The 19,616-nt window shown below is 51.7% G+C and overlaps 1 protein-coding gene across 1 annotated transcript in view; it reads left to right on the forward strand.

The window, feature by feature from the left end:
* Positions 1-19,616, forward strand: part of LOC143986867 (uncharacterized) — a 173,717-nt gene that overhangs the window by 142,744 nt on the left and 11,357 nt on the right. The gene's annotated exons all lie outside the window — the stretch shown is intronic.

A 19,616-nucleotide genomic window follows, 5' to 3' on the forward strand; every position in this document is an offset into this window, starting at 1 on the left:
GCCATCGGGACTACCGGGAGATTCCCGGTGGGCCGATGGCTCAGTGGGCCGGTCTGGTGCAGTCCTGTAGCCGCTCCTCTCTGACAGTGAGTGATCTCGATTTCACTCCTGTCAGGAGGAGCAGTTTCTGTGATATGCTGGAGAGAGCATTAGGCTTTCTGCTCCCTCCAGCCTGCAGGGGGAGATAGACACGGTCAGCAGACTTTCCTTCCTCTCTCCCCTATCACTTGTTATCACATGACTGGAGAGAGGAAGAAGAGAGGCTGCCGTGCCTTTAGAACTGTGAGTACATGTGGGAGGGGGACACTCTGATGTAAGGAGCTGGTGATGGGACTCTGATGTAAGGGGGCTGCTGAAGGGAAGCTGATGTAAGAGGCTGGTGGTGGGACTCTGATATAAGGAGCTGGGGGTGGGACTCTGATGTAAGGAGCTGGGGGTGGGACTCTGATGTAAGGAGCTGGGGGTGGGACTCTGATGTAAGGAGCTGGGGGTGGGACTCTGATGTAAGGAGCTGGGGGTGGGACTCTGATGTAAGGAGCTGGGGGTGGGACTCTGATGTAAGGAGCTGGGGGTGGGACTCTGATGTAAGGAGCTGGGGGTGGGACTCTGATGTAAGGAGCTGGTGGTGGGACTCTGATGTAAGGAGCTGGTGGTGGGACTCTGATGTAAGGAGCTGGTGGTGGGACTCTGATGTAAGGAGCTGGTGGTGGGACTCTGATGTAAGGAGCTGGTGGTGGGACTCTGATGTAAGGAGCTGGTGGTGGGACTCTGATGTAAGGAGCTGGTGGTGGGACTCTGATGTAAGGAGCTGGTGGTGGGACTCTGATGTAAGGAGCTGGTGGTGGGACTCTGATGTAAGGAGCTGGTGGTGGGACTCTGATGTAAGGAGCTGGTGGTGGGACTCTGATGTAAGGAGCTGGTGGTGGGACTCTGATGTAAGGGGCTGGTGATGGGACTCTGATGTAAGGGGCTGGTGATGGGACTCTGATGTAAGGGGCTGGTGATGGGACTCTGATGTAAGGGGCTGGTGATGGGACTCTGATGTAAGGGGCTGGTGATGGGACTCTGATGTAAGGGGCTGGTGATGGGACTCTGATGTAAAGGGGGTGCTGATGGGACTCTGATGTAAAGGGGGTGCTGATGGGACTCTGATGTAAAGGGGGTGCTGATGGGACTCTGATGTAAAGGGGGTGCTGATGGGACTCTGATGTAAAGGGGGTGCTGATGAGAATCTGATGTAAAGGGGCTGGTGATGAGAATCTGATGTAAGGGGCTGATGATGAGAATCTGATGTAAGGGAGTGCTGATGGGACACTCAAAACGTAAGTGGGCCGGTCTGGATGACGTCCAGGGCCGAATTTCTGTCCCAGTCCAGCCCTGTCATCCGGTTTGGAATGTGATACACTGTGTGGTAGCCTGCAACCTCTCTCTCCCCATGCACGGAGAGGTCCATCTTGTGTCAAACCCAGGAGGAAGAGACCGTAAGGTGGGGCTTTGGCTTCTTATATAATTCCTCCCAGCAATCTCTCTGGCAGCAAAGATCCCTGGGATATGTAGTCCAGGTACAGGGTCATGTGCAGCAATTATCCATCTGTGGAACTACTCATCCCACAATCCCTTTAGCTTGTCTCACAAACATGATGTCCGTTAATAACTGGGCACTAGAAGGACGATTTCCATTGTCCTGATTGTGACGTTGGAGATGGTACCCTTGTTTGCACAAATTTCAGTGTTTTTGATTTGATTACATTATTGAATAAAATGTATTATTATATTATTATTTTTTATATTCATTTATAGTTATTTATTGTATTATAATTTATGATTTCTTGTTTCAAACTTTATCATACCCGGGATGTCTACTAGACTCTTGTTTGGACAGATTTAAGTGAGTTATGCCTAAGAATTACGGTATGTCTAAGCCCCTGTACACACGGTCGGAGATTTCGACAACCAAATCCGTCGGATTTTGTCTGTCGGATTTTGTCCGTCGGATCTTGTCCGAAACTGTTGCATACACACGGTCGGACTAAGTTGTCGAAAAATCAGATCATTCAGAAGGAAGGAATTTGATCTGAGCATGCGTGGCACTTGGTCCGATCAAAATTCTCTACACATGATCGGAGTATGTCCGATCGAACCAGTTGGTCGGGAAATATTTCCAACAAGTTGGAAAATTGGGTCCGACGGAATCAGTCCGATGCATACCACACACAGTCGGATTATCAGACAACACGGTCCGATAGGACACTTTCCGACGGATTCTCCGACCGTGTGTACAAGGGCTAAGAATTACAGGCCTACAATATAAAACCACAAATTTCCATGCAAAATAATGTACTGCTTTGAGATTCAAAAATCAGACATAATCAGACCACTAGGGAGGTTAAATACAAAAATTATCAGGATATGACCGAGCCTGCCCACCCATGGTTTATTACCATACAAGGACAGGCTCCATTTTACGTAAGGTTTGCTCAGTGAACTCTACAAATACATTCTCCAAATATGGCTATTTCATCTTCTTATACAGTATGCATCACCCTTAATTACTACTTGATAAAAACAACTTTCACACTAAATATATTATGGCGTCAGTATGTTCCAGGCCTTGGCCTTGTGGTTAAAGCTAAGCTACAGCTACTTGCTCTTTTTTCTATATAAGCCTTTTCTGCAAAACATTAACTACATAAGCAAGACTTAACTTCAAAGGGTACTGGCATCAATGATCTGTAAGGAGGAGAAATGTTCCCACTGATGACAACATAAAAATCTTTTTCTCACACTGGCCACTGATATAAGGGGGTCCTTCACCCATTGTACACTATTGTAAGTGACCACTACACAGAACACTGATACAGTATAAGGGAGTCCTTCTCCCATTGGTCTCCAATATAAGAGACCATTACATTACACTGATATAAGGGGTCCTTTTCCCATTGGTCACCAATGTATGGCAGATATGACAGCTGAGGGTAAGACAGTGGGCAGTATGTACAGGAGAGAAGTGTGGAGGGTATGACAGTGGGCAGTATTTACAGGAGAGGAGTGTGGAAGGTATGACAGTGATTAGTATGTACAGGAGATGCATGTGAAGGGTATGACAATGGGCGGTATATACAGGAGTAGAGTGTGGAGTGTGGAGGAGAGGAGTGTGGAGGGTATGACAGTGGGCAGTATGTACAGGAGAGGAGTGTTGAGGGTACGACAGTGATCAGTATGTACAGGAGTGGACCGTGGAGGGTATGACAGTGATGAGTATGTATAGGAGAGGAATGTGTAGGGTGTGACAGTGATCAGTAAGTAAAGGAGAGGAGTGTGAAGGATATGATAGTGGGCAGTATATACAGGAGAGGAGTGTGGAGGGAATGACAGTAATATGTACAGGACATGAGTGTGGAGGGTATGACAGTGATCAGTATGTACAGGAGAGCTTGGGAAGGGTATGAGAGTGGGCGGTTCATACAGGAGAGGAGTGTGAAGGGTATGACAGTGGGCAGTATGTACGGGAGAGGAGTGTGGAGGGAATAACAGTGGGCAGTATGTACAGGAGAGTAGTGTGGAGGGTATGACAGTGCACAGTATGTACAGGAGAGGCGTGTGAAGGATATGACAGTGGGTATTATGTACAGGGGAGGAGTGTGGAGGGAATGACAGTGGGCAGTATGTACAGGAGATGAGTGTGGAGGGTATCATCAGGAATGACCTTTATTTGAGATCTCACACAAAATATATACAGCGGGGTGACTAAAACCTAACCTAATTAGCATGAGCTAATTATCTAAATCAACACTCTGATTAGTTGACTGAGGGATAAGACTTTTCAGCTCCTGCTGAATTCAATTGCAGGTTAATTAGCACAAACAACAATGTGTGAATACTCAATACTCAGACTAGACTCATTTACACAACATTATACAAGACAGTCAGGATTAGGGATGAGCTTCGTGTTAGAGTCGAACATACGTTCGACTCGAACATCGGCTGTTCGCCAGTTCGGCGAATATCGAACGTTATGGGGCGTTCGCGCCAAATTCGTGTGGCGCTCACGGCCCACAATGCACTGCGCCATCGCAGTGCATTGCTGGCTCATGATTGGCTAAGCATGCACTGTGACCCCGCATGCTTGGCCAATCACAGCGCCGGCAGCTGCCTGTGGCCAATCATAGCTCAGGCTGTGTAGTACACGCCCCACACTATATAAGGCCGCCAGCGTGGCGGCCTTGTGTAGTGTGTTGGCGTCTGTAGGAGTTAGTGGGTGTTCTGTGTACCTTCAACACAGTATATACCGTTTGTTATCGGCCGATTTTGCGTTCTTGCTCTTCTGTAGTGAAGTATACACCATTATATCCACCTATATAGCTAGCTATCTTGCTCTTTTTAAATAGAGCTTGTAGTCAGTTGTAGGAGATTGTGCGTGCTGTCTGCGTGCCCTGACTGCAGAATACACCGTTATATCCACCTATATAGCTAGCTATCTTGCTCTTTTTAAATAGAGCTTGCAGTCAGCTGTAGGAGATTGTGTGTGCTGTCTGCGTGCCCTGACCTCAGTATACACCGTTATATCCACCTACATAGCTCTTCTCTAATTGAGCCATCTGCCATCTGCAGGAGTGGGTGTTGTGTGTGCCTCCAGCACAATATACACTACCCAATTGCTGGTTTTCCCATCTCCCTTCAGGCCATTACCATGTCTGGAAGGCCAGCAAGGAGAGGCAGACAGGCGTGAGCCGATAAAAGAGGGCAAGCAGGCTCTGTGTCCAGAGACAACAGTGCTGGTCGTGGACGCGGTGCATTGTCATCATCAGCACGTGGCCATGGGACACGCTTGTCCTTCTTTTTGGCAGCTGGACATGTTGAGCCGCAACATGCCGAAGACTTGGTAGAGTGGATGACCAAGCCCTCTTCATCCTCCTCATCCTCTCTCACCCAGGCTCAGGGTACTAGCAAAGCAGCTGCCAACGCATCGTCTTCCCTCCTCTCAATGTTATCATCAGTGACTCCTTCCCTAGACCCACCACGTCCTCCTGAGGAGTCTCCTGAACTCTTTGAGCACAGTGTTGGGTACATGCTCCAGGAGGATGCCCAGTGTTTTGTAGGCTCTGATGATGATACTCAGCTGGAGGAAGGCAGCAGCGTGAGCACAGAGAGAGGGGATGCTCAAGAAGGACAGCAATCTGGCAGTCATGTTCCACAAGCTGCAGCATATTGCCAGGTTTGCTCCAGCGATGAAGAGGGAGGGGATGATGAGGGCACTGACTCCACGTGGGTGCCTGGTAGGAGGGAGGAGGAGGAGGCACATGTCCAACGAGGCAGGATGCCCTCCGGGGGCCAGCTTAGGGGCAGCACACCGACTGAATCACACCGCAGAGCTCCGCCTGTGCAGGGCGCTGCCTCTGCGCGTTATTCTAAAAGTTCTTTGGTGTGGGCCTTTTTTGAGACGAGTGCATCAGATCGCACCGCTGCTATTTGCAACATATGTCTCAAGCGTATCTCGCGTGGCCAAAACATCAGCCGCTTGGGCACCACATGCTTGACCAGACATATGTTGACCTGCCATGCAGCTCGTTGGCAAGCATACCGCAAAGACCCACACCAAAGAACAAAGCGGACCTCTCCTTGCTCCTCATCAGCTGGGATCTCCAACCCCACTAGACCTTCAGTCTTCTCTGAAACCTGCTCTGAGAGGAATGAAGGTGTAGAATTAGGTGTGTCACAGCCAAGTGCTTCCGGGCACTCTGCTAGCAGTACACCCACATCCGATTATAGCAGGCAAATGTCCCTGCCCCAGCTGCTGGACCGCCAAAAGAAGTTCACTCCCAGCCATCCACATGCCCAGCGGTTGAATGCTAGCTTAGCTAAATTGCTAGCACTTCAACTGCTGCCTTTTCAGTTGGTAGACTTGGCCCCCTTCCGTGAGTTTGTACAATGTGCGGTTCCTCAGTGGCAGATCCTCAAACGCCACTTTTTCTCACGGAAGGCGATTCCGGCTCTCTACCGACATGTGGAAGGCAATGTCCTTGCTTCGCCTGACAGGGCGGTCAGTGGTAAGGTGCATATTACCGCTGACTCATGGTCCAGCAGGCATGGACAGGGACGTTACCTGTCTTTCACGGCCCATTGGGTCACTCTTCTGGCAGCTGGGAAGGATGCAGGATAAGGTGCAGTAGTGTTGGAGGTTGTTCCGCCACCACGCCCCAAAATGCTACTATTGGTTGTGACACACCTCTCTCCTCCACCCCCTCCTCTCCTTCTTCCTCCATGGCCCCTTCCAGTGCTCTGTCCTCAGAACCAGCAGTGCTCCGTAGGCATTCCAGGGGCTACGCAAGTACGCAGGCAAAACAATGCCATGCCGTGCTTGCGCTGGTTTGTTTGAGGGACAGGAGCCACACTGGGGCAGATGTTTTGTCAGCTCTGCAGGGGCAGGCCGAGAGGTGGTTGACGCCACGCCAGCTTAAGCCGGGAATGGTGGTTTGCGACAATGGCACCAACCTCCTCTCCGCCCTCCGACAGGGACAACTGAACCATGTGCCCTGTGTGGCTCACGTCCTTAATCTGGCGGTGCAGCGGTTCTTGGACAGGTACCCTGGCTTACAGGATGTCCTGAAGCAGGCCAGGAAAGTCTGTGTGCATTTCCGCCGATCATTTAATGCCTGTGCTCGCCTGGCTGAGCTCTAAAAGGAGTTGAACCTGCCCAAGAACCGCCTTATAGGTGACATGCCCACCAGGTGGAACTCAACGTTGGCCATGCTGCAGTGGCTGCACACGCAGCAGAGGGCCATCAATGAGTACCTGTGTGACTAAGGCACCAGGACAGGGTCAGGGGAGCTCGGTTTTTTTCTCACCACGCCAGTGGGGCATGATCAGGGATGCATGCACTGTCCTGTCACCGTTTGAGGAGGCCACAAGGCATGCATCAGTGACACTGTACCTCTTGTACACCTCTTGGAGCATATGCTGCGTGGAATAATGGACAGGGCATTTGAGGCAGAACAGAGGCAGGAAGAGGAGGACTTCCTTGCCTCTCAAGGCCCCCTTTATCCAGACAGTGTTCCTGCTGTGCCACCCATCACACAGGAAGAGGATGAGGAGGAGGAGGAGGATGATTGTGTCAGCATGGAGGTGGAGGCTGGCACTCAGCATCAGCAGCAGTCTTGTAGGGATGATTTACAGTCCCAAGAAACCCGTGGACTTGTATGGGGCTGGGAGCAGGTAGCTGTGGATCATGTCCTTAGTGACCCAGAGGACTCCGGACCGAATGCCTCAGCTAACCTATGCTGCATGGCCTCCCTGATCCTGAAAAGCCTGCAGAAGGATCCTCGTACTCTTCGGATCAAGGAGAGGGACCATTACTGGCTGGCCACTCTCCTTGATCCACGGTACAAGGGTAAGGTTGCCGACCTTATCTTGCCGTCGCAGAGGGAGCAGAGGATGAGACATCTCCGGGAGGCCTTGCAGAAAGGTCTGTGCAACGCGTTCCCAGAGACTGGGAGGTTACAAACTCCTGGTCCTGGACAACGTGTTGCTGAGGCATCGGTCAGAAGGAGCGGTGGAGAAGGTGGCCGTCTGACCGATGCGTTTAGACAATTGTTTATTCCGCAGCCCCAAGGTATGATCGGTTCCAGCAACCATCGCCAGCGTCTGATTTACATGGTGCAGGAATACCTAGGGGCAAGGTCAGACTTGGACACCTTCCCCATGAAAATCCTCTGGCTTACTGGGTCTTGAGGATGGATCACTGGCCAGAGCTTGCACAGTATGCAATTGAGCTACTGGCCTATTCTGCATCCAGCGTTCTTTCGGAACGCACCTTCAGTGCTGATGGTGGCTTTGTTACTGATCACAAGGTGCGCCTGTCCACCGAATCAGTTGATCGACTGACCTTCATCAAGATGAATCAGTCTTGGATCACCCACAGCTACCAAGTACCTGAAGCTGATGTAACCGAATAATTTTTTTTGAAATATCACATCCCTTCAAGACTGCCTATGCTGATGCTGAGTGACTGTCCTGTTATGTTGATTGTCTATCCTCTTCCTCCTCCGCTGATATGTTGGAAGAACATTTCTGGTTCTGGGTGATGCCACCTGCCCAATTTTTCAGCCCCTGTTTAACAGGGGCGTTTAATTACAATTTTTGATGCAATGCTTTGCAGCAGGGCTCATTCCTGCACCACAACTAGAGTATATGGGAGAGGTTGCAGTGTCGTGGCACCAGTGCCTAAGGCCCAATTTTTCAGCCCCTGTTTAACAGGGGTGTTTAATTAAAATTTTTGATGCAATGCTTTGCAGCCGGGCTCATTCCTGCACTACAACTAGAGTGTATGGGAGAGGTTGCAGTGTCGTGGCACCAGCACCAGTGCCTAAGGCGCTGTTTAACAGGGGCATGTAATTACAATTCTTGATATAATATTTCACAGCAGGGCCCGTTCCTGTGCCCACCGAGAGTAACTGTGAGAACTTATAGTGTTGTGGCACCAGCACCAGCACCAACAACCACCAAAGGCCCAATTTTTCTACCACTGTTCAACAATGGCGTGTAATTACAATTCTTGATATAATCGTTCACAGCAGGGCACTCCAGCGCCCACCAAGAGTCACTTTGAGGGCTTACAATGTTGTGGCAACACCAACACCTTGTTTTGCCATTTCTGCAGAGCATATAGGGCAGGCCCCTACTTTCAAACATCCAACTTAGAAACGTCTCCTACTTGCAAATGGAAGGAGACAACAGGAAGTGAGATGAAAAAAGACGGACGGCAAAAAAAATTATACAGGGGTGATAACCCTTCCCTATGTTTTCCAAAAAGCTTAAAAATTGATTTTTTTGACTGGAGCTACACTTTAAAAATGTACCAGTTCAAAATTACAAACAGATTCTACTTAACACAACAAACCTACACAGTCCCTGTCTTGTCTGCACCGCCTGTATACTGCTGTTCTGAGTATATAGGGCCTGGGGCCACACGTATTTCCTTTTTTTTAAATATGGGTACGGGGTTCCCCTTAATATCCGTACAAGACCCAAAGGGGCTGGTAATGGGCAGGGAGGGCTACCCATGCCATTTTTCTCAATGATTTTCATCCATGTTGCAGGAACTAGATATAACATTAAAACCGCAAGCAGTTTTAAATGACGTTATTATTTATGTAATTTTGTGCAGGGACTGTTCTAAACACGGGAAACACGTGGCACTTCACAGGCATACTATAGACACCCCCCAGGCACGATATTTAAAGGAATATTTCACTTTTTTTTTTCACTTTAATCGTCATTAAAGTCAGTGCTCCAATGGCCATTTTTAAAAACATTTTAGGCATTGACCCATGTCCCCTGGGGCAGGAGCCAGGTCCCCAAACCCTTTTTAGGACAGTATCTTGCATATTAGCCATTAAAATTAGCACTTTTAATTTCGAACGTTCGAGTCCCATAGACTTCAATGGGGTTCTAAAGTTCGTATGAATTTTGGGTTCGTTCGAAAGTTCTGGTGCGAACCAAACCAGGGGGTGTTCGGCTCATCCCTAGTCAGGATGACTGGAGGTGATGATATTAGCATCTAAGAGTTTGTGTCCCAATAGTGTGATTTAGTCTATTGCTAACATGGCATTTACATATCCAGAGTCTGTGTGTCTTGGGGGGGGGGGGGGCACGGACTTGAATCCAAGTAACACCACCTCAGGGGTCCCCAGGTATACAGCTCACAAAGAGCACCATTCCCCCAAATGCGAGGGCCCATAATCGCAAGGCAAGAGGCTCGCATGACATGTGAAGGACTTATCCCCCCAGTCCCTTACATCCCCCTAATAAAATCTCCAATCCCTCCCCACAAAAAACGTAACAAGGTATTGGAGTAAATGGCCTTGCCGGCCTTTTATTAACAAAATTACCATAAATATAAATAAATAACATTTTAAAATAAACTTTATAATAACCTTCTCTGTACTTTTTATGGGTCTTGTAGGGGGGACACACACCACTGGTCACTGCGACAAACTTTGTATCAACTTTTAGGTCTCCAGTCGCAAACCCCTGACTGTAAGACGGTACCCAACCTTCACAGTGACCTACCTTTTCCACCCCTTCCTGGTTAATCCCTTGTAACCGGAAGGTACCTGATACCCCAGCTGGGTAACAACCATGTTATATCTCCATATAACATACATCTCCTCCTCTTCCTCACAGACCCAAACCACTGCCACAGCACGCAAGGAGTAAGACCTTACTATTGCGAGCACCTCCACACCCTCAAAGCGCGTTGTACACCCTCCTGCAAGCCAAGAGCCCAAAGATCGGTTCCAACCTCATTAAGGTGTACCCCGTCACTTCTGAGGTACCTCCATGTGTCCACCTCCAACTCTCTATGCCGTATGGTCACACCCCCATTCCGAACAATGAACCTGCTAACCTCCTTGTTAACTTTAACTCTGGCCCTATCAACCTTTTTAGCAGACCAAGCCCACCGCCAGGACGTCCTGCCCACCATGTCTGACCATACGATAACCATGCCCGGGAATGCTGCCTGTAGCCGTAAATAATCACATTTGATGTCCCTTATCAACTGCCGCATGGACCTAGCCCCCATGTCATTCCCCCCCACATGTAGCACCAAAACATCCGGTGCCCTATCTAAGCGGGCGAACCTGTTGACCTCTGACTTCACCCTGTTCCAAAGCATGCCCGGAACCCCGATCCATCTGACCTGAGCCTCGTGTCTGGGGATACCCAACTGCCTACCATTCGGCCGAACATCAGCTCGCCTGGCACCCCAGTAAACGAAGGAATGGCCCAAGATCCAAACCAGGCCCACTTCCATACCTGTGAAAAAAAGATGACAAACACAAAATAATGAGTTACCCCCCCAAAGAAAACCACACGAATTCCAACAACTACTGCTTAACAAGTCTGTAACAAATGCGGCCGAATGTAAAGTTTGAATCTGTCCGAATCCCACCTCCCGATACGCTTCACCACCTCTTGGCTAAGCCCAGCCCTGGCTGCCTCCGTCGCGGCTCCTATGCGGAAAGAATGGGATGCATAGTTCGTAGGATCGTAACCAGCCGCGGCCAAACCTCGTTTGAACACTGCAATGAATTGAAACTTCGACAAGGCCGAACCATCTGCATGCATCAAAAATGAACCTTTAAACCCTGGCCGCAAGTCCCTGTAATATTGCACCGCGCTCACCGGACAAATGTGGGACCCAGGAAGACGAAAAATTTCTATCTGCACACCCCTACCCGCCTGGTCCGTCTTTGACCGGGTTATACGTATCCTGATCGAATCGAGTAAGTACTCCAAGTCCTTTGCCTGTAGCCCCCCCTGTGCCTGTTTAGGCTGACTAACTCCCCCACCCGTAACGCCCCAAAAAACGCCAATGCAAAGGCCGCTTTGAATAAGGCACCCTCAAACTCCGAACTGCAAAGGGTGGGGAGCTGCCGAAACAGAACATGCAGTATTCCAAATGACACAGGGCGCCGCCCGTCCCTTTTCCTATGTGCCCTCTTGTAACCCTTAACCGTCTGCCTCACCCAAAATTCTTTTGTATAGTCACGTTGCCCCTGCAACTTGAAGAGAAAGGCCAAACCAGCCAGTTTTTTGTTGATGGCAGCTGCCGAGATGTCCCGCTCAAAACCCAGGTTGAGAAAATAGAGAACCGCGTGGACTAACTCCTGGCCCTGTGGGGAGATCTCCAGACTGCGCAAACATGCATACCATTCCCGCCATACCTTAGAATAGGCGTCCCACGTGGCCTTACTCACTGAGCGCTGAATCCACCTAGCTGCGTCCCCAAGGCAACGTTCCACATCCAGACGGGGCAGGCGACCCCCTGCTGCTCCGCGTCCGGTGCCAACTCCCGAAACCTGGTCCACTGTAAACGAGACAAAGCGTCAGCTACAGTGTTCTCCACCCCCGGCAAATGCACAGCGTAAATGAAAACATTCAACTTCAAACACCGCAGCACCAGGTGTCTCAGCAACCTGACCACCGGCACCGACTGGGCTGACAACCGATTGATCACTTGCACAACCCCCATGTTATCACAGTTGAGCCGCACTTTCAGATTGCGGAACGATTCCCCCCATATTTCCATTGCCACCACAATAGGAAACAGTTCCAGGAGGACTAGGTTCTTCAAGAACCCAGCTTCCCCCCAAGACACGGGCCACCTAGCTGCGCTCCACTGCCGTTGAAAAACGGCCCCATAGTCCGTGGATCCCGCGGCGTCCGTAAACAATTCAAGATCCCAATTGCTGATGGGGCCCGACATCCACAAGGCGCGCCCGTTAAAAGATTCCAGGAAATCGTGCCACACCCGCAAATCTTCCCTGTGCTCACAGGTCAGACTCACAAAATGAGTGGGGGCCTTAACCCCTGCTGTTGCCGCTGACAACCGCCTGCAAAACACCCTGCCCATGGGAATTATTCGGCAAGCAAAATTTAGCTTCCCCAACAACGATTGTAAGTGTCTCAGCTGCACCTTCCGCCGCCCAATGGTCCCACGTATTGCCTCCTTGAGATTCTCCAGTTTGTCCAACGGCAATCGGCACTCCATACCCATGGAATCCACTTCAATTCCGAGGAAAACTATGCTGGACGTTGGGCCTTCCGTCTTGCCCGGGGCTAACGGGACCCCAAACCGTTCCGTTATGTGCTGCAACGTCCCCAAAAGGACGGCACAAACGTTGGAACCCGGTGGGCCGACACATAAAAAGTCGTCCAGATAGTGGACAACCGAGTTAATGCCCGAGACGTCCCGCACCACCCATTCCAAGAAGGAGCTAAACGTTTCAAAGAAAGCACAGGAGATCGAGCATCCCATTGGGAGGCAACGGTCCACATAATACGCCCCATTCCACGTGCAACCTAGCCAACGAAAGCTGTCAGGGTGAACCGGTAAAAGCCGGAAGGCGGATTCAATATCCGCCTTAGCCATAAGGGACCCCCGGCCGTATCGACGAACCCATGATATCGCCGCATTGAACGAAGTGTATGTGACCGCACACTCCTCCGGTGCAATCGAATCATTGACAGATCCCCCCTTCGGGAATGACAGGTGGTGAATCAGTCTAAATTTATTTGGCTCCTTCTTGGGAACTACACCCAATGGGGACACCACCAGGCCCGGCAGAGGAACTGAAGCAAACGGGCCAGCCATGCGCCCCAATTTTACTTCCTTGTCAATTTTTTCAGTGACCACTGCCGGATGCAGCAGGGCTGACCGTAAATTATTCACTATGGGAGGGGTTACCGCCAGGTGGCAAGGAATTTTAAACCCCTGCGCAAAACCTGACTCCAATAGCTGGGCCGCTTGACGGTCGGGGTACCTACCGAGGAAAGGACGCATCCTTTCCACCCGCACCGGCGTCGTCCCTTTTATTCACAGGCTCTCCGCCCCGCCCCTTCCCTCTCCTGAAGCACTTGGCGAGGGCGTGTGATCCCCCGCAGCCGGAACACGTGTGCTTAAACCGACAGTTGGCGCCGAACCTGCAAGTGCCCTCGTTGAACTGCCAACAGAAGCCCCATTTCTTGTCGGTCGGCTGTCCTGGAGCTGCGGTACCCCCGACCCCCCCCCTGAAAAAACTGGTTAGGAGCCCTCACCGCCGTCATCAGCTTCATCCACAGGCTAATATCCTTATGGTCTCAGCGAAGCGACGGTCTGACGGCCATCCGCTGACGAAATTGCTCATCATAGCGCAGCCATGCCACGCCGCCATACGTCCGGTGCGCCTCACTAATCGCCTCTAAATACACAAACAACGCAGAGCAATGTTCGGGGGCCTTTTCCCCCACCACGCTCGCCAAGATGGCGAACGCCTGCAGCCAATTTGAGAACGTCCGCAGAATCAGGCGGTATCTGCGTTTTTCCTCATCCTCCTTCTTGCTCTCCTCTGGTTTCAATCTATCCAGATTGAACTTCTCAAGCGGCAGTAATGTGAATATCTCCACATATTCCCCTTTCCAAATTTTCTCCTTCACTTCCGTTTTGAGATGGGCTCCCAAAGGGCCCTCAAAACAAACATAAACCTCGCTCTTGGCCGAGTCCGCCAACCTGACGGACTCCGTCTTCTTGTCCCCCGTCTTCTCCTGGCCAGCTGTAGCCGTAACGCTGGCCGTTGCCGCGGGCGCAATGTCCACCGCCGTCACTGTGTCCGCTGTGCTCGCCACGGCCTCCACCCTATTCGTGACCGCGGTCATTGGCGGAACCGGTGTCGTACCCTCCTTACCCATTGACGGGACCCACGCCTGGGCCGGCGATGACTTGTCCCCCGCCGTCGGCTCAAAGCGCTGCACCAGCTCCCGCAAACCCAGCAATAAATCCTGCAAGCCTGTCGCCCCCTGCCCCGCTTCCTGGGGCTGCCCCGAATGGTGTTGTACCCCACTCACCCCCGAAGAACTACCCTCCCTGGTGGGCCCATCTGCCTTACCCCGCTCCAATAACTGTTCTAATAAAGCAGAAACAGATAAAGTAGGAATGCACTCACCGGGCTGCCCAGGACTGGGCCCATCAGCCGCCCCACCGATATCCACCGCTGCCGAATGTCCCTGGTCCTCGTCCCGTTCCGACCTGGACAGTTCTCCCTCCGATCTGTCGCTGGCCTCCACCTGCTGCACGACTGCTGTCTGCACCCCAGAGGGTCCCGCTCTGGCTGCTGGGGATCTGCGGCGTGTCTCGCGTCCTCTGCGCTGCGCCGGACCGTCAGACCCGTGCCTTGGCCGCCTAGATGGACTCTGGCTCCTCCGACCGCTCTGGGCCCGTGGCGTCCCCGCACTGCTCCCGCACACTGCCGTCACCGCGCTCCTCATGAACCTCCCTCTGGACCTGTCTGGGCTGCTGGCCGCTTCGGCCACCTGGCCAGCCCCCCGAAGCGTTGCTGCACTCCGCTGGGCCGCCTGGCTGTTTGGGCTCCCTCCTGCAGCCACGGCCGACTGCTCACGGCACCTGCGACGAGCCGGGGGGGCAGATCCCTGTGTCGCGTTGGTCTCACCCATCACTGAGCTCCGGCCTCTGCGCTGAGCCGTCCTGCCGACCCCCCTCCTAGATCCCTGGGGTTGGTGGTCTCTGGGGGGTGCCTGGCTCTTACCTCCCCTCCGCTGCCCGTGCGTGCTCCGCTCCCCCTTCCCCCTGCACCACATCCGGGCTGTAGCGTTCCGGCGGCCGGGAACGCCGCACACGTGGAGCCTCCGCGTCCCCCCCGTTCGGAGCCGATCCCGCGTCCTGGAGTATAGCTGCGACCTGGGCGTGCAGCCAGTCTGCCCCTTGTGCTGCCGCCACCTCCCGCAATTGCGCTACGAGCGCCGTTAGTGCCACCGGAGCCGCCATTAAGGAAGGGAAGGAGGACAGAGCGGTGGGAGCGTGCAATCTCTCTCCCCGCCGCTCACGACTGACGTCACTTCCTCCCCTTGCCTCTTTCCTCTCCCGGCAAACCGTTCTTCTCCTGCTGAGGCACCTCCCCTTTTCTTAAAGGAACATGCCTCAGCCTACCCCCTGACAGCGTGACTGTGCAGTCCGCACATGTCATGCTGTCCCTGCGCTGATCCTCTGCTCCGGGACTCCCTTTCAGTCCCCTCCAAGAGCCTCGGTCCCAGCTAGGTCTGTCACATTTCTCCCCTTTCGGCAGGAGACTAACACAGGAGGAGACCCCAGATGGGTTGACTCCGAAGTTAGTCAGGGGATCCAGTCCTCTAATGCTGGTATCCACACAGTACCCCAGATAAAAAGTGTCCCAAACAGAGTATTCCTCACCCAGCCAACATCTGCCTCTCTCAGAGAACATGCCTGATGCAGGGGAGAGGTGTGGACCAGTCCTTCCCCCTGGAGTCCCTTTAGCCGCAGGAGAGAAGACAGGGTGGTTGGGCTCAGTCCGTCATGCTGTTGGGCATCTGGGCCTACTGCCCAGAATCCCTGGGGTATACAGGTGGAGACTGAAGTCCCATCCACCTTTACAGGAAATCTGTCCACTGTTTGTGGGCAGAGACCAGCAGTGCTCTGTTCCATTGCCAGCAGTTCAGCTGGGCGTAGGTGCTTTCCTACATCATCTGCTCCAGCTAACAGTTGGGGAGAGAGGCTGACTGCCCCAGCTCCCTGGAACTCCAAAGTTGTTGCAGGTGCTGGGCAGAGGTTGGTAGCACTCTGCCCGGTTGCCAGCACTTCTGCTGGTGTTCTGTCAGTGGAGACCACAGGCCCATCCACCGACACCAGATCAAGCTGCAGTTGCGAGGTGACGACTGCATCCTCTCCTTGGATCCTGATCTGCAGCTTCGTGATAGACTGCCACCTCCTCACCCTGGGTCTCTCGACTTGCGGCAGGTGTGGGGCAGAGGTCTTGGACCCTCTGTCTAGTTACCAGCACTTCTGCTGGGGGTTTGCTAGGTGGTTCCTCCTCTACAGAAACGTCTATTAAATCCCCAGTCTCTGGAATTGCTAAAAGTGTGGGACAGAGGTCTTGGACCCTCCGTTCAGTTACCAGATCCTCAGCTGGAGAAGTTTGTTGTAACTCCATAGATGCTGCTGGCAGAAAATCACATGTCCCTGTCAGTGTTGTGGGAGAAAGGCCGACTACATCTTCTCTTAAGAAGGCTGAAGCCTCTGTTGGTGCTGGGCAGAAGTTATCAGAACTCTGCTCTGTTGTCAGAACTTCAGGTTTGGGGACAACAATCTCCAGAGTTTCCACTGCCGATTCTCTGGCATGCTGCTGAACATGTTCTAGCAGTTTCCTGTATGCCCTTTCCAGATGCTGTTCCTTCCTTAACAAATGGTCCAGATCAGGTTTAAGCTCTGATACCCCTGCAAGACCGAGCATAGCCTCTCTATATTCTCGCAGGTCCTCAACGGTAGGTTCCCCTTCATCGCCAAACACAAAACAATCTGTAAGGCTCTCCCACAGCAATCCAGAGCCTCCAAAGTCATATCCCTCCAGAGAGCATTCTGTTGTCTCCCCTAAATATCCCTGCTCTGCGTGCCAATGCAGAGCCCGATAATGATTGTCCAGCTCTATCTCCTGCTGGACCAGCCTGTCCAACTCAGTCACCCATTGCTCCTGGGGCCGCTCTCCCAGGAATGCCATCCACAATGCCTGTTGGTCACTGGCCCGTTGCTCTTGGGTTGGAAAGCACTTGCCCTGTTTTATACCAGTGAGCTGGAGGGCCCCAATCCAGAGCTCCACCCGAATCCACTGCCTGAGCTCCAGGTATTCATCCTCAGACACAGTCCTGGTGTATGCTGAAAGGACGATCCGCAGCAGCCCTGGGAACTCTGATGCCAGGTTCATATCTCCGCTGGGGTGACTGAAGTCTGCTATCCTGATCTTGGATCCCAGTGGAGGTTTGGATGTCCCAGACTGCAGGAAGCAACCCACTGCTGCCACCAATGTGACGGAACCGATCCCACACTCCGATTGAGTGCTTCCGTCTATATACTGTTTCCTAAGTCCTGGAACACAAGTCCAATGGATCTGGCTATAGAAACCCCCAAGAACTAGACGACACCAGGCTTGGAAGACATCAGGAATGACCTTTATTTGAGATCTCACACAAAATATATACAGCGGGGTGACTAAAACCTAACCTAATTAGCATTAGCTAATTATCTAAATCAACACTCAGATTAGTTGACTGAGGGATAAGACTTTTCGGCTCCTGCCGAATTCAATTGCAGGTTAATTAGCACAAACAACAATGTGTGAATACTCAATACTAAGACTAGACTAATTTACACAACATTATACAAGACAGTCAGGATGGCTAGAGGTGATGACATTAGCATCTAAGAGTTTGTGTCCCAATAGTGTGATTAATGCCCCGTACACACGAGAGGACTTATGTCCGACAGACCTCCAAAGGAGTTCCGCCGGAGTTCCGCTGGAGTTCCGACGGAGTTCTGGCGGACTTTTCGACCGAACGGACTTGGACACCATCACACCAAACTCCGACGGAGTCGAACGTGATGACGTACGACTGGATTCGAATAAGGAAGTTCATAGCCAGTAGCCAATAGCTGCCCTAGCGTCGGTTTTAGACCGTCGGAGTAGCATACACACGAGCGGATTTTTCGAAGGGGACCGGGTCCGGCGGAGTTCCGTCGGGAAAATTTGAAGCATGCTTCATTTCTAAAGTCCGTCAGACTTTAGCGAAGCTAAAGTCCGTTGCAGCCCACACACGATCGAATAGTCTGACGGACTCAGTCCGTCGGACTTTGGATGTCGAAAAGTCCGCTCGTGTGTACGCGGCCTTAGTCTATTGCTAACATGGCATTTACAAATCCAGAGTCTATGTGTCTTGGGGGGGGGGGGGCACGGACCTGAATCCAAGTAACACCACTTCAGGGGTCCCCAGGCATACAGCTCACAAAGAGCACCGTTCCCCCAAATGCGAGGGCCCATAATCGCAAGGCAAGAGGCTCGCATTCAGTCCCCTCCAAGAGCCTCGGTCCCAGCTAGGTCTGTCACAACGAACTTTTCAGAACAATTAGAATTCAGATCAGTTGAAAAATAATCAACCAATCCGAATTCTGTGTGAAGAAATAGCTGGTTGTTAAGCAGTGGGCCGGGAAGCTGGCCACCTGCGTCCTTAACAACCATGAGTCATCATCTGTCAGTGGGGAAGCTGACAAATGATAACTCATGGTTGTTAAGGGCGCAAATAAAGATAAAGAATGTTAAGATCAAGTAAAGGTAAAATGTAAAGATAAAGAATGCTGGCATTTCCCAGCAATAGGAAAATGTTTAAAAAAAAAAAAACGCTGTAGGGTCCCCTCAAAATTTATACCAGACCATTATCTGCGCATGCAGACTGGCAGGCCAGGAAAGGGGACGAACGAGCGCCCCCCCCCCCCCACCATATCAGGCCACATGCTCTCAACATGGGGCTCTGCACCCCCCACCCCAAAGCACCTTGTTCCCATGTTGATGGGGACAAAGGCCTCTTCCTGACAACCCTGAGCTGTGGTTGTCTGGGTCTGCAGGCGTGGGGCTTATCAGAATCTGGAACCCCCCTTTAACAAGGGGGCACCCAGATCCCGGCCTCCCCCCTATGTGACTGGGTATCGGGTACATCGTACTCCTAATCATTTACTAAAAAAGTGTCAAACGTAAAGAACACAAGAAGCAGTTTTTGACAAGTCCTTTATTAAAAAAATAGTGTCCCTTGATGTACAGTACATCCATCGTTAATCACAAGACCCGCTGGACCTGAAAAAAATAAAAGCACTCTGCCTCCCAGGAGGCTACCTCCGCTCTGCCCCCTTCTGACAACCACAGCCTAGGGATGTCGGGAAGAGGCCCTTGTCCCCATCAAAACAGGGACAAGGTGCTTTGGGGTGGGGAGGAAAAGCCACCCACCCCCCCATGTTGAGGGCATGTGACCTGGTATGGTTCCCCTCTCGTTTCCTGACCTGCTGGGCTGCATTCTTGGATAAGGGTCTGGTATGGATTTTGGGTGGGGGGGGAGACACCTTTTTTTTTGGCGTGTGGTTCCCCTCAAAATCCATACTAGACATGAAAGGCCTGGTATGGATTGGAGGGGACCCCCTTTGCCGTTTTTTTTTTTCCAATTTATTATTGCCGGCAATGGTTTGTTTTTTTTTGCAAAAATGCAACATGCAGGAACATGGAAAAAAG

Source organism: Lithobates pipiens, unplaced genomic scaffold, assembly GCF_037356315.1.
Source record: "Lithobates pipiens isolate NorthernLeopardFrog02 unplaced genomic scaffold, aLitPip1_a1.2 Scaffold_18, whole genome shotgun sequence".
NCBI classification, from domain to species: domain Eukaryota; kingdom Metazoa; phylum Chordata; class Amphibia; order Anura; family Ranidae; genus Lithobates; species Lithobates pipiens.